Source organism: Callithrix jacchus, chromosome 11, assembly GCF_049354715.1.
Source record: "Callithrix jacchus isolate 240 chromosome 11, calJac240_pri, whole genome shotgun sequence".
In the NCBI taxonomy this organism is placed as follows: domain Eukaryota; kingdom Metazoa; phylum Chordata; class Mammalia; order Primates; family Cebidae; genus Callithrix; species Callithrix jacchus.
In genome coordinates, this window is record NC_133512.1 from 34,449,126 (window position 1) to 34,464,468 (window position 15,343).

Below are 15,343 nucleotides of genomic sequence, written 5' to 3' on the forward strand. Positions count from 1 at the left end.
CATATGTGTCTGTGTATATATATATATGTGTGTGTGTGTGTGTGTGTGTGTGTGTGTGTGTGTGTGTGTATGTTTTTGTTTTTTTTTTTGAGATGGAGTCTCTGTCACCCAGGCTGGATGGAGTGAAGTGGAGAGATCTCAGCTCACTGCAACCACGGCCTCCTGGGTTCAAGCAATTCTCCTGCCTCAGCCTCCCGAGTAGCTGGGATTACAGGCATGTGCCACTATACCTGGCTAACTTTTTTAAATTTTTAGTAGAGACAGGGTTTCACAGTATTGGCCAGGCTGGTCTTGAACTCATGACCTTGTGATCCACCTGCCTCAGCTTCCCAAAGTGCTGGGATTACAGATGTAAGCCACTGTGCCCAGCCCTTCTAAATATATATTTTAAAATATGTATCTGTTTTTTATAGGTTTGTAACTTAATTGCATTGTGGTCAGACAATGGAGTCTGAAGGATTCCTATTTTTCATTTGTTGCTATATATGTTATAGCCAAATACATGGTAGATTTTTGGATATGTTCCATATGTACTTGAAAATAATATGTATTTTTCAGCTGTTCACAGAAATGTTCCTTATATATCCATTATAATAAGCTTGTTAATTGTTTGAATCTTCTCTAAGAGTTATTGATTGTCCGATTCATCAGTTATTGAAAGGAGGGGTATTAAAAGCTTTCATTCTGATGATTTAGGCAGTGGCTCCTTGCAGTTACAACTTTTCTTCCCATTTAACAGTTGTTTTTATTTTTTCATGTTATTTCAGTATATATATCCAAAAATATAAAAAAAATCACTATACCATTATAATACCTTAGAAAATACTTTAAGGTTCTCAAATATCCAGTGTTTAAATCTCCACAGTTGTCTTAAACATATTGTTTTGCAGTTGGTTTGTTATAATCAGGATCCAAACAAGATTCCATACATTGCATTTGGCTAAGTGTCCCTGTTTCAGATACCTCTGGTGTGTGCCATTTTAGATCCACTTGGATCATTTATCTCTTATTTCCGACACTGCTTCACTGGCTAGTACTAAGCACCTTCCAGCCAGCTTCATAGAAGTGCAGCCTGACAGTGGCAGGCCTCCAGCCTACGCTTCACACCTTTCTCTTCCTAGCCCTGGGGGTCTCTGTTCATAGTGCAGGAAACTGCTTATTCTTTATGGGTGAGCAAGATCCAAAAAGTGCAAGTTAATACCCTGGGAGCAAACTTTGACCAATGAGGAATGTGAGCTGATAGATATGTCCCTCTTTCTCCAGTACAGATGCTTTGGAGATACACTTCATATGGCTCCTCAGAGAGTCCCACAGGACTGAGCAAAGAGTTTCCTGATCCATAGCCTATCCTTATATTTAGTCTTCTTTCTTTCTGCTTATTTTATTGATCACTGGGTTCATACTTTCACATAAAGTATTCATAATTTCAGGGGAAGCCAGGCTAAGACAGTGTCCTATGTATATTTTAATCTACAGGTTTATCTTCCTTTCCCTTGAAATGTTATTTACTGAGCACACTGAGCCATTTCTATCTGTAGAGCTTCCCACATTCTGGGTTTTGCTAATTATATTCCTGTGGTACTCTGTATGCCCTGTCTAGTTTCTGTGAACCAATAGATTAGATCCTTGATAAGATGAATGTTTTTGAAACCTTCATTTTTGGTAAGAACATCTCAAATTTTTGGCAAGAACATCTCATAGATGGTGTCATATACTTCCATCTGGAATGCGCATATAAAGATTTGGTTGTCTCTTTTTGCAATGTTAAGATTTGTCACTGAGGAAAGAGCTTTAAGATGGTGACTTACAGGCACCTAGCACTTACCTCTACCACAAAGAAGGACCAAAACAGTAAGTACATAATCACATGTAGAATAAAGTGAGAGATAACATTGGAATTCATCAGGAAAGTGACAAGGAACTTCTAAGGCATGGAGTAAGAGGAGAGAGAAGTAGCCTGTCGAGCTGGGATTGGCTCAGAGCCAGGAGAAACTCCCCAGTGCAGGAAGCTATAAGCAAGAGATTCCCAAGAGTCCACATTCCTACCACAGACTTATGCAATCCTAGCCAAGGAAGAACTTCTTACCAAAGTAGGCCCTAAGATGAGTGTAGAGATCTTCCTGAAGTCCACAGGAATGCATTGTTCCAAAAAGAAAGTTTGCTCAGATCCCACAGACCCCCTAAGATCCAAGCAGCTCTGAGCACAACACCATTCGGAGAGTCCAGCTCCCACCAAACTACATTCTGCCCTGAAACCCAAAAGTTCTTGTATCTCCACATCCCTGGAGTGCTTCTGACGACCTCCCAAGCCCACCCAGAGGGCTGAAACATCTCAACACCAGCTAGCCGCAGCAGTAGAGCAAAGTCTTCAGCATTCTAGCCCATGTAGTCTCTTACACCCCAAGAAACAGGAAGTGCAGTGCACCAAGGAGACTGCCCCGGGGACAAAGGGAGCTGAATGAAGCTTGCACTCCCCAGAGCCTAAGAGCTGCTCCCTCTACTAACAACCATAGTGTAAGCCACAAAGGAACTCATAGACACTACTGATGCTGATTATAACCAAATAAATCATACAAAGACTACATTACTATGGCCACCCAGAATCAAAGTCAAAGCACCCTACCCAGCCAACAGTGTAGATACACCTATAAGAAAAGTCTTTCCCTATAACCGCCAATTAATAAAATTGGAAAAAATGACTGTTATATCAGATGCACAGATATCTAACATAAGGACACAAGAAACATGAAAAACCAAGGAAACAAGACATCTCCTAAGAACATAATTCTCCAGCAACAGATTGCTGCAAAAAGGAAATCTATGAAATACCTGAAAAAGAATTTAGCATAATGATATTAAAGAAAATTAGTGAGGTATAAAATAACACAGGTAAACAGTAAAACTCAGGAAAACAATTCATGATCTGAATGAGAAATTCAACTCAAAGAGACACATACGATAAAAAAGAACCCAAAGGAGATCCTGTAACTGAAAAATTCAATTAATAAAATAAAAAATATAATCAAGAGATTCAACAATAGACTGGTTCAAGCAGAAGAAAGAATTTCTGGACTTGAAGACAGGTCTTTTGAAATAACTCAATCACACAAAAAGAAAATAAAGAGGCCAGGTACGGTAGCTCATGCCTGTAATCCCAGCACTTTGGGAGGCTGAGGCAGATGGATCACAAGGTCAGATCATGACCATCCTGGCCAATAAGGTGAAACCCCATCTCTACTAAAATACAAAACAATTATCCAGGTAGCACATGCCTGTAGTTCCAGCTACTCAGGAGGCTGAGGCAGGGGAATCGCTTGAACCCAGGAAGCAGAGGTTGCAGCAAACAGAGATCTCACCACTGCATTCCAGCATGGTGACAGGTGACACAGCAAGACTCTGTCTCAAAAAAAAAAAAGAAAAAAAGAATGAAAAAGAAGAAAGCAAGCCTATCTGACATATGCGACACCAGAAAGTGGCCAAATTTTTTAATTTGAGGTGTTCTAGAAGAAGAGATGGGCAAAGGCATAGAAAATCTATTTAATGGCCAGGCGCAGTGGCTTATGCTTCTAATCCCAGCAATTTGGGAGGCCTAGGTGGGAGGATTATTTGAGTGCAGGAGTTTGAGACCAGCCTGGACAACATAGTAAGACCTTGTCTCTACCAAAAATAAAATTAGCCAGGCATGGTGATTTGCACCTGTATTCCCAGCTACTTAGGAGGCTGAGGTAAGAGAATTCCTTGAGCCCAGGAAGTGGAGGTTGCAGTGAGCTGAGATAATGCCACTGTACTCTAGCCTGGGCAAAAGTATGAGACCCTGTCTTTAAAAAAAATAATTATCTATTTAATGAAATAATAGCTGAAGACTTTCTAAGTCTTGCAAGAGATTTAGACACCGAGATACAGGAAGCTCAAATATCTCCAAATAGATTCAACCCAAAAAGGTCTTCTCTGAGGCATATTATAGTTGAACTGTCAGAAGTCAAATACAAAGAGAGAATTTCAAAAACAGCAAAAGAAAGATGCCTAGTCACATTTTTAGGGAACTCCCATCAGACTAATGGCAGATTTCTGAGCAGAAACCTTAGAGGTCAGGAGAGAAAAAAAAATGCCAAGAATACTGTCTTCAGCAAAGCTACCCTTCAAAAAATGAAGAAGAGAAAATAGGGAATTCAAACCCACTAGACCAGTCCTACAAGAAATGCTTAAGGGGATCCTATTTCTGAAAAGGCTGAAATGATATATACTATCAGCAAAACACACAAAAATATAAAACCTGCTGGTAGAGCAGACACACATGTGAGAAAGAAAAAGTAGTCAAATGATACAACAAAAGAAAACCATCAAACTGCAATGATAAATAATTATAGAGGAAGAAAGTAACAAAGGATATACAAAACAACCAGAAAACAATTTACAAACTGATAGGAATAAGTTCTCCTTTATCAATAATAACATTGAATGTAAGTGGATTAAATTTCCCACTTAAATGATAAAGACTGCCTGAATGAGTTTTTGTTTTTGTTTTTGAGCCAGAGCCTTACTCTGTCACCCAGGCTGGAGTGCAATGGCGTGGTCTCAGCTCACTGCAGTTTCTGCCTCCTGGGTTGAAGCAATTCTCTCACCTCAGCCTCCCGAGTAGCTGGGACTACAGGCACATGCCACACACCTGGCTAATTTTTGTATTTTTAGTAGAGACCGGATTTCACTATGTTGGTCAGGCTGGTTTCGAACTTCTGACCTTGTGATCCACTTGCCCTGGCCTCCCGAAGTGCTGGGACTACAGGAGTAAGCTACTGTGCCCAGCCTGAGCCATGGTGCCTGGCCCTGAATGGGTTTTTTTTTAAATGATCCAACTACATGTGCCTACCAAAAAAATTCACTTCACTTGTAAAGCCACATATAGATTAAATGGGAAGAGATGAAAAAGGATATTGTGTGTAAACAGAAATCCAAAAAAAGTTCAGGAGTAGCTACACCTACAACAAATAAAACAGACTTTAATTCAAAAAGTGTAAAAAAGAGATCAAAAATGCCATTATATAATGCTAAAGGCATCAATTAAGCAAAAGGATGTAACAATTCTAAATATATATCACCCAACATCAGAGCACCCAGAAGTAGAAAGCAAATATTATTAGATCTAAAGGGAGAGAAACTCCAATCCAATAATAGCTGAGTGCTTCAACACTCTACTCTCAGCATTCAACAGATAATCTAGACACAAGATCAACAAAAAAACATTGGATTTAATCTACACTTTAGATCAAAAGTTCTCATGGACATTTGCAGAACATTTTATCCAACAGTAGCACAATATACATCTTTCTCATAAGAACATAGAATGTTTTCAGGAATAGATATTTTAGGCCACAAAACAAGTCTCAATTATTTTTTTTTTTTGAGCTGGAGTTTAGCTCTTGTTGTCCAGGATGGAGGGCAATGGCACAATTTTAGCTCACTGCAACCTCTGCCTCCCATGTTCAAGCAATTCTCCTGCCTCAACCTTTCAAGTAGCTGGGAATACGAGCATGCACCACCATGCCCAGCTGATTTTATATTTTTAATAGAGACAGGGTTTCACCATGTTGACCAGGCTGGTTTCAAACTCCTGACCTCAGGTGATCCACCTGCCTCGGCCTCCCAAAGTGCTGGGATTACAGGCATGAGCCACCGTGCCCAGCTCAATAATTTTTAAAAATTGAAATCAGAGAGAAAGGAAAGTATGAGGAACTGCCACCACCAGCACAGTAGAGGTGGAGCCATGAGGCAATTTGGGCCAACACCCCGCCTCCCCTGTGTCCTGCCACTGGCCACCTCCATCCTTGAACATATTCCAACAATCTCTTAAAACATGGTATATTACTATGAAGTTCTAGGTGAGCAGAGACATGCCTCACCCGAGGATCTTAAAAAGGCATATCAGAAACTGGCACTGAAGTGGCACCTACATAAAAGTCCACTAATACCGGCATGGATCTGCTTTTCCATTGTGTCTGAAATGTGAGCCACATAGTGTTGGCCTACTGTGAAGTTAACATTGCTAGGACAAATCTACAGAAACAATTTCAATGTTTTCCACTACTTAGTAGTAAAAGATATTAATGCATTAATGGTAATACATTTCTGGTTTAATATAAATTAAGGGTGTTTTCTAGTTGTGCATGAATGCTGGCAACATAGCAACTTTTTGATAATTGTTTAAATACGTAATGTTAAGCTTAGGTTTCAAAAAGTAAAGCTGGTAAACTGGGTTTTTGTCATCTCCTTAAAAGAAGAAAAAAGAAAAAAACATGCAAATGTGTTGGTGTATTCTTTCCCAAGTGGCATACAAGTATTGCTTGAACCCTGAAGGCAGAGGTTGCAGTGAGCTGATATTGTGCCACTGCACTCCAGCCTGGACAACAAGAGCAGAACTTTGTCTCAAAAAAAAAAAAATTACGCATGTGCCACATCCAAAACAATCTACAAACTGTTAACAATAAAAGAGTTTAACAAGATTAATGGATACAAAAATCAGGTTTTTGTGCACAATGTATCCAAAATCTATGGCTATTGAGTTAAGTTAGGATCAGAGTTAAAACTACCTGCCAAGATAGTTTTGGGATCAAACGACTACGTTTACCATCTGGAGAGCTTTTTGCTGTCTAGAGGTGAGAGAAGTCTGTACAGTGTCGCCGCTGGGCAGGTGGGTGCAGCTGGCTGTCCAAGGAGGGGTGGCCGTCCCCTCTGCACACTAGGTGCAGATGGTGTGGCACTACCTGGAGATCATGGAGCTGGAGTGGGACTGGCTGGAGGAGGTGGTAGTGGCACTCACTTGTGAGAAGCCACTGTGGCTGGACTCCAGGCTTGTCATGGAACCTCTGAAATCCTTGGAGCCGATCACCTCGTGTAGTACATCACTTTACACTTGTGCAAAGAGACCTGCAGGAATGCAAGCACGTTGTCCACCCAGGGCAGGCTGCTGGCGGCGCATGCGGGCATGCTGTGGCATTTCACTGCAGGCTGTAGAAGCCCCGCCACCTGGTCACATGGGAGCCCTGCATGCCTTCTCCTTCTTTGCAGATCAGAGGCAATCACCATGCTGTAGTCGCAGCCCAGCTGCCAGACTTTTTCTATGAGCTACACATTGCTCCCACCTGGAAAGGTGATGCTGAGGGCCCCAGAGAGTCCTTTTGGGATGGCTGTGGTGACCTCTTGTAGTGACAGATGTTAAAGACAGTGTCCCCTTTGCACACGTCAAAATCCCAAGTGATGACTGAAGAGGTGTCCACAATCCAAATGAAAATCTCTTGGGGCCTCCTTTGAAGATGCTTATAGACTGGTAAATGGTCTCAGTCCAGAGCTTGTGGTCTTCATCCTCCAGCTCCTCTTCAGTGCAGTACAGAGAACTGGGGACCAGTTCACCCTCTGGCACTTCACACCTGCACTCCCCGCTCAGGAAATCTGGAATAATCTTTTTGTCAGTGTAATCCAGCAGGCCTCCAGGACCCTGGTAGTCATTTCCTGCATAAACGAGGAATTTCCTTCTGGTGTTGTCATCAATGAATGGACTAACCAGCATCCAGAGCACAGAAAACACCCTGGGCGCCTGCAGGATGAGAAGGCGGCCCAGTGTCTCAGGGTAATTGGCCTCCACCACCTCGATGATCCACAGCAGTGCTCTGACACCAGGTCTCCACAGGTGATGCATGTTCAGCCCTTCCAAGTCCGCCAGGCAGGTCCATGAGCTGATAAGCCGACCAAAGACTTTTGTATTCTCCTCATATCACCTTAGCCCTTCTTCATGTATGGAGAGAACGTATCTCAGCAGGGCTTTCTCCCTGAGTGCTCTCACCAAGCCTTTGCTGTCCATCTGCCCCAGCCTGAGCACATAGAGGGGCTGCCCATCTTTATCGTGATGATGCCAATCTCCCATGTAGAAATCCTGAAGGGCCTGTGGAGGGGTCCAGGTGTCAAGAATGCAGTCTACCTGGTGCTCCTTCCTCCATGTCAAAGATTGACACATGATCTCTCTGGCTTTGTCAATATTAAAATCCCACCCACGTAAGAACTGAAGAATATGCTCATCTTCTGGAATTTTGCCCTTGTGGGTCTCCCAGAGCCACCAGCAGAGTCTAATGAGGCAGCTCCCCTGCAGTGGAGTCAAATCGCCTAGGTACCTCTTGATGTAGTCAACATCTAGTTTGTTGTCACAGGTGCCCACGACAGGCTCAGGTGTACTGGGGCTGCTGAGGGCATTGCCACTCAGCCCCTCCTTGAGAGCAGCATCTGGGATGACGAATGCTGCCTGTTTCTTGAAGGATGAGGAAGATGTCTTTGAAGAGGGCATGATGGAAGGTGGAACTCAATGGGGCACAAATTTTGAAGTCTATTTTACTTTATTTTAATAGAATGTCACCAACTTTATTTTGATTATATCTCTTCCTGTCTCTTCAACAGCAAGTAAAGGTAACACACATTGAAAACCTGAGATGTTTCCAAACATTTTCCCTAAAACTGTAGCCGTGCTGTTATTACATAGTCTTGATCCCAAGAGGTGTAGATAATAATTTGACCAATTTTTCCACTGTTACTACTAGCCTCTAAAAATTGCAGATCCTCACACCCTGTGATTATAAACCCTCTAGTCATCCAGTTTCATATTTCAGAGTCTCTAACCTTTAGCACGCCACTTACCGTACTGAATTCTTCCTAATTTGGAATTCATTTTATAAAAATAACAGAAAACTCAAGTGTCCTAAACAAAATGTGGCTGGTTCAGCAGCTGGAAGACGTCATGGTTGACATCTCTGCAGTGTCCTCGGCCTTTCCTTCATTATCACAAAATGGCAGATGCAGCATCAGCCCTCCTCCGTCCCATTCTATTTATCAAACCCCTGTCCTCAACACTCAGGAGAGTTACTCTCTTTCCCAGCCCTGCAGTATTAGGCCCTTTCAAAATATACTGAAATTGCTAATAGTATAATGTGAAACTTTTTGACTAAGATTCAGATGACTTTGGATTTCTGGATCTTTGGTTATGCAGGCTATAACCCTTGTCCACCATGCAAGCTCCTCCTCAACTTTAAAATTCAGTACAAGCATCCTGTCTTCTTTGAGGCCTTCCTTGATTCCCACTTCCCAACAACAGTCCTTTCTCTAAACTCTCTCTTTTAGAACGTGGCACTTTATATTGTCTCTTCCCTCTAGACAGCGGATAAAAAGTCCTTCGAAATCCCAGAGATAGCCCCAGCAGTTCTTCATGAGAATGAGAAAAGGTAAAGTTTGTTTCTATGGCAACAGTAGAAGTCTCAAACAGTCCACCCATGAGTTATTGGATGCCACTGGTCTCTGGCCTTCTGAACCAGCTCCCTGGAACGAGAGGATCTTTATTAAATAAGAGCTCCAGTGTTTCTACAAGTTTACCTTTATTCCAGAAGGAACCAAGCAGAAAACCTTCCAGACAAGGCTTGACCAGTGTGAACACATTGAACTGTTATTTGGACTGTATATTGCCTTCACTTCTTCAAGCATTTATGGCCATCATCTTGGAGGACTTAAGACTGACAAGGTTATTGGGCACATAAACCCTATCCCACGACAGTCTTTTCAACCCAACGTGTCATGAATCTCTGATGGTTTGCAGAAGCATCGTCTTTAAGCCCAACCTAGAAAAACATGTTTTTGAGAGCCACAAGATAAATTTCCTGAGCCACCTCTACTTAGTAGAGGGTTCCAAAGAATGTAACAACAGTTCTATAGTAGGCCAGGCATGGTAGCTCAGGCTGTAATCCCAGCACTTTGGAAGGTCAAGATGGGCAGATTGCTTGAGCCCAGGAGTTCAAGGCAAGCCTGGGAAACATGGCAAAACCCCATCTCTACAAAAAATATAAAAATTACCCAAGTGTGGTGGTATGTACCTGTAGTGCCAGCTACTCAGGAGGCTGAGGTGGGAGGATTACTTGAGCCCTGGAGTTTGAGGCTGCAGTGAGCCAAGACGGCACCACGGCACTCCCACCTGGGTGACAGAGCAAGACACTGTCTTAAACAAAAAAGAATTATAATTCTATAGTAAAACCTTCCTTCTCTCTGGTCTGTCAGGGACATTTAGCAATTCTTAGAGTTCCTTGACTATTCCAAAGTCCTTCCACAGCTTAGGAACCCAAGCCACATTCCACCCAAGGGAGTTAGTGGAATAGAGCATAGTAGTTCTTTAAAACAGGTCACCCTGAGTATATCAGCAAAATGATCTTAACTTAACGTCTAGCACTTCTGGGATTCTTTCCAGATTCTATCTTCTCCCCACCCTGAGCTACTAGCTATACATGGCTGGGCAGGAAGAAACACAGGAGTAAGATAATAATTCTGGGAGACAGAAGTAATCTAATCAATAGTGAATTTTTCTTTATTATGGTGTAGGAATATCTCACTGGCCTTTACCAGAGCTTGAATTAAATATTCTATGCCTCTTTCCTCCAAACAACTTTCTGAATCAAAATTTATCTTCTCAGGTATGTTAACACTTAAAAAGTACTATGCTAGAAAACTGGGGCAACATTAGAGAGGAACAAAGTTTATTCCGAATGAACAAAGTAGCTCTCTGTTTAAATGCCAGTCTCAAGTAATACTAGTAACTAACACTTATGTAGTTTCCTATGTACCAGGCACTGTTTTCAGAACTATATCTATTTAATGCCTTTAATTCTTATAACAGCCCTACAGTAAAGTAGATTCTGTTGCTGTTCTCGTTTTATAAATAAAGATGCTAAATCCTAAAAATGTTAGGTGGTTTTTTCAAGGTCACATTCACTGGTGATTAGTGACAGAGCTGAGAATTAAACTCAGGCAGTCTGGCACAGAATCTGTTTTCCTAATCTCTGTGCTACTCAGTGTGGAATCTGCCTGACTCACCTGCAAAGTTTAAAGCCCAAGCCTAGGATGTGAAGTTCTAACCAATATTCTGATTCTAACAGGCCCTGACAGCAGTTCAGGGCCCCAGCAATAACTCAAGCAGATGATCCTTCATTGCCCAAAATGTATGATACATGACGAATAACTCAAAGACCTATGGAAAAGATTTCACTAATGCTCAAATCATTCCAGATTTTAGTGCCTTTGCATGTGGTTGCAATAATTGCCACTTTGGTTTCTCCACCCTGCAAACTCCTACCCCTGTCAAATTCAGGACAAGCATCTATCCTGTGGAAGGCCTTCCCTCATTGCCACCCCTAAAGTCAATCCTTCTGCACTCTCTATTGTAGCATTTGGCACCTTCTATTAAATTTATGCTGGTTTTTAATCTCTCGAGGTGGTGAATTCTTTGAAAGTGAAACTCTGGGAAGTCTTTGTCTCTTCATTTGTGTGTTGAGAATAGTAAAATTACCTCTCCTATGCAAACTGACTGAGAAAATCCCTGTAAAGGACATACTTGACATTGTTAGCTGTGGTAAAGGATAGCTACTATAAAAGTATAATTTTGTATCCTTGGGTAGTTGGGACAGTGTTAGCACACAATATACATTTAATAAATGTTTTCTAAATGAGTACAAAATAATATCTCCAAAAAGCCCACTGGAGATACACTTTAAAAGTATTGGTTTACCTTGAAGATCTTGTTGTAAAAAAAATTTTTTTAAGTATTGAAGTTCTTTAATGAACTTCTAGCCTTGATTTGTCAGTTTCATGTATTTACATCTCACAGTCTGGCCAGGCATAGTGGCTTACACCTGTAATACCAGCACTTTGGGAGGCTGAGGTGAGAGGATCACTTGGGCCCAGGAGTTTGAGACCAGGCTGGGCAACCTAGGGAGACCCTGTCTCCACAAAAACTTCAAAAATTAGCTGGGCATGGTGGTGCACACCTGTGGCCCCAGCTACTTGGGATGCTGAGGTGGGAGGATTACTTGAGCTCAGGAGGTGGAGGCTGCAATGAGCTGCATTCACGCCTGGATACTCCAGCCTGGGTGACAGAGCAAGACCTTGACTCAGAACTAAATTTGGCAGTCCAAATTGTCATATACCATATTGGTGTCATTTCATTTTTCCAGTTACAGAAAGGGATGCTGTGCTCAAGACTGAAATTGAAAGAGAAAAGCATTATGTTAGTGCAAAAGTAATTGCGGGGGTTTTTTTTTGCCATAAAAGTAATAAAAAAGCAATTACTTTTGCACCAACCTAATAAATATATTGAGGAGAAGATCCCCTTGCTTTTATTTCATTGGGACATTTAATCATCCTATCTTTTTTTTTGGAGTCAGAGTTGTGCTCTGTTGCCCACGCATTAATGCAGTGGTATGATCTCGGCTCACTGCAATATCTGCCTCCCGGGTTCAAGCAATTCTCATGTCTCAGCCTCCCGAGTAGCTGGGACTACAGGCATGTGTCACCATGAATGGCTAATTTTTTGTATTTTTAGTAGAGATGGGGTTTCACCATGTTAACCAGGATGGTCTCGATCTCTTGACATTGTGATCCACCTGCGTCGGCCTCCCAAAGTGCTGGGATTGCAGGCGTGAGCCACCGTGCCCGGCAATTTTTTGTATTTTAGTAGAGACAGGATTTCACCATGTTACCCAGGCTGGTCTCAAACTCTTGAGTTCAGGCAATCCACCCACCTCAGACTCCCAAAGTGATGGGATGACAGGTGTGAGCCACGGCACGTGGCCATAGTCACCTTACATTTTAATAATTAGGACAAAGTTAAAAATAGCCCTCATTTCTCCTTTTTTTTTTCCTTTCTGTGCCTCATCATTTAAGCCTGAATAAAGAATAATGACTGCTTTCAAAAATTTATTTTATAAACTGATTAAGTTTTGTTATAATTATCAGCACAACAAAAATTTCAGTGTATCCCAAAAATTTCTAAGCTCCTTAACATGGTCCAATTTACTGGATTATTATTAATACAATTTAAAATGTCAGAGCAACAAAAGAATTTGAAAAATTCCTTTGAGAAATAGGATTTTACCTACTGGAAAAAGTCATTCTGACTCTTAAGTATCTCTTGATCTATATTTTATTACTTCCTTGAATTCCTTACCAGTATCTCTAAAACTCTCCATACTACTAATTGCATATACATATAAACATTTAGTACAGAGTTTTTTATTTTACCTTAATTCCTTTGAAAGGAATAAAGCAGCCTTTCCATATTATTTTATAAAGCTTTTTTTTTTTTTTTTGAAACAGGTCTCACTTTGTCACTCAGACTGGAATGCAGTGGCATAATCACAGCTCACTGCAGCCTCAACCTCCCAGGCACAGGGGAGTGATCTTCCCACCACAATCTCCCAAATAGCTGGGACTACAGGCATGACCCACCACACTCAGCTAAATTTTTATTTTATTTTTTTGGTAGAGATGGGGTTTCACCATGTTGCCTAGGCTGGTCTCAAACTCCTGGGCTCAAGCATCCTCCAGCCTCAGCCTCCTAAAGTGCTGGGATTACAGACTTGAGCCACAATGGCTGGCCTGTTTTCTTATTTAGGGAATTTCATGTAGTTATAGGTAATTTAGAGTTTATTTTACTCTTTATATATTTAGGGAACCTGAACGTTATTGCAAAAAAAGTCAATCTTGAACTTGAGATAAAAATCTTCATAATCTATAGCTATTCATTTCACAAACTTAGTAAATGCCTATTCTGTATCAAGCATTATACTAAGTAGTCAGGATACAGGACTACAAACAAAAGCATCATCACCAAGCACAGTGACTCATGCCTGTAAACCCAACACCCTGGGAGGCCAAGGCAGACAGATAACTTGAGGTCAGGAGTTCGATACCAGCCTGGCCAACATAGTAAAACACCATATCTGCTAAAATACAAAAAAAATTAGCTAGACATAATGGCGCATGCCTGTAATCCCAGCTACTCAGGAGGCTAAGGAGGGAGGATTGTTTGAACCCAGGAGGTGGAGGTTGCAGTGAGCTGAAATCACACCACTGCACTCCAGCCTAGACAACAGAGTGAGACCCCATCTCAAAAAAAAAAAAGCATCAGTGGTGGTAAGTACTATAAAAAAACAGGGCCAGGCACGGTGAGTCATGCCTGTAATCCCAGCACTTTGGGAGGCCAAGGCAGGTGGATCACGAGGTCAGGACATTGAGACCATCCTGCCAACATGGTGAAACCCTGTCTCTACTAAAAATACAAAAATTAGCTAAGTGTGGTGGCATGCACCCGTAATCCCAGCTACTCAGGAGGCTGAGGCATGAAAATCACTTGAACCTGGGAGGCAGAGGTTGCAGTAAGCTGAGATCACACCACTGCACTCTAGCCTAGAAACAAAGCAAGACTCTGTCTCAAAAAAATAAAAAAAGAAAAAGAAAAAGAATGCAGATTAAGGGGAGTAGAGAGTGAAAGTGATGGGATGTTCTATAGATCATGTAAGTATCTCTCAAAAGGTAGGTGACTTGAGCAGAATCCTGAAGGAAGCAAGGAAGTGAGTCACACAGACATTGAGAAAGAGAGCTCCAGGCAGACACATTAGCAAGTGCAAAGGACGTGAGGCAGAAATGTACTTTGCCTGTTCTAAGCAATGAAATTAGTGTGGTTGAAATGGTGTGAACAAAGATGAGAAAAATTGTAGGAGATGTGGTAAGAGAGGAAACAGGACCCAGAACGCATAAGATGGAAAGATGACATGAGCCACATAGGTAATTTAAAATTTTCTAGCAGCCATATTTAAAAAGTGAAAAAAAGCAAGTGAAATTAATTTTAATAACACATTTTAACTGACCTTATACAACCAAAGAATTACCATTTCAACTTTTAATCAATATAACAAAATATTAATTAGATCTTTTACTTTTTTTCTTTCTTACTATTTAAAATCCACATATATTTTATACTCACAGCACATCTCAATACAGACTAGCCATGTTTCAAGTACTCAATAGCTACATATGGTACCTACCATACTGGACTATGCAGTCATAAAATATTGTAAAGGTTTTAAAGAGTTTTGTTTTTCAAAAATACACAAAAATAAAGAGAACAGCATAATGAACTAACTCATTGTTGCTCTCACCAGGTTTCAGTGATTAGCAATACATGGTCAATCTTTTTTATCTCTCTTTTTTTCTTTTTTTGAGAGAGAGTCTCGCTCTGTCGCCCAGGCTGGAGTGGAGTGGCATGATCTCAGCTCACTGCAACCTCCATCACCCAGGTTCAAGAGATTCTCCTGCCTTAGCCTCCTGAGTAGCTGGGATTACAGGTACATGCCACCACACCTGGCGATTTTTTATATTTTTAGTAGAGACAGGGTTGCCATGTTGGCCAGGCTAATCTCGAACACCTGACCTCAAGTGATCCACCTTGGCCTCCCAAAGTGCTGGGATTTCAGGTGTGAGTTCTGCACCT

The 15,343-nt window shown here is 41.4% G+C and overlaps 1 pseudogene; it reads right to left on the reverse strand.

Moving 5' to 3' along the window:
- Window positions 1-5,331: 5,331 nt before the first annotated feature.
- On the reverse strand, window positions 5,332-11,492 carry LOC118143657 (SEC14-like protein 1 pseudogene; annotated as a pseudogene).
- Window positions 11,493-15,343: the final 3,851 nt, after the last annotated feature.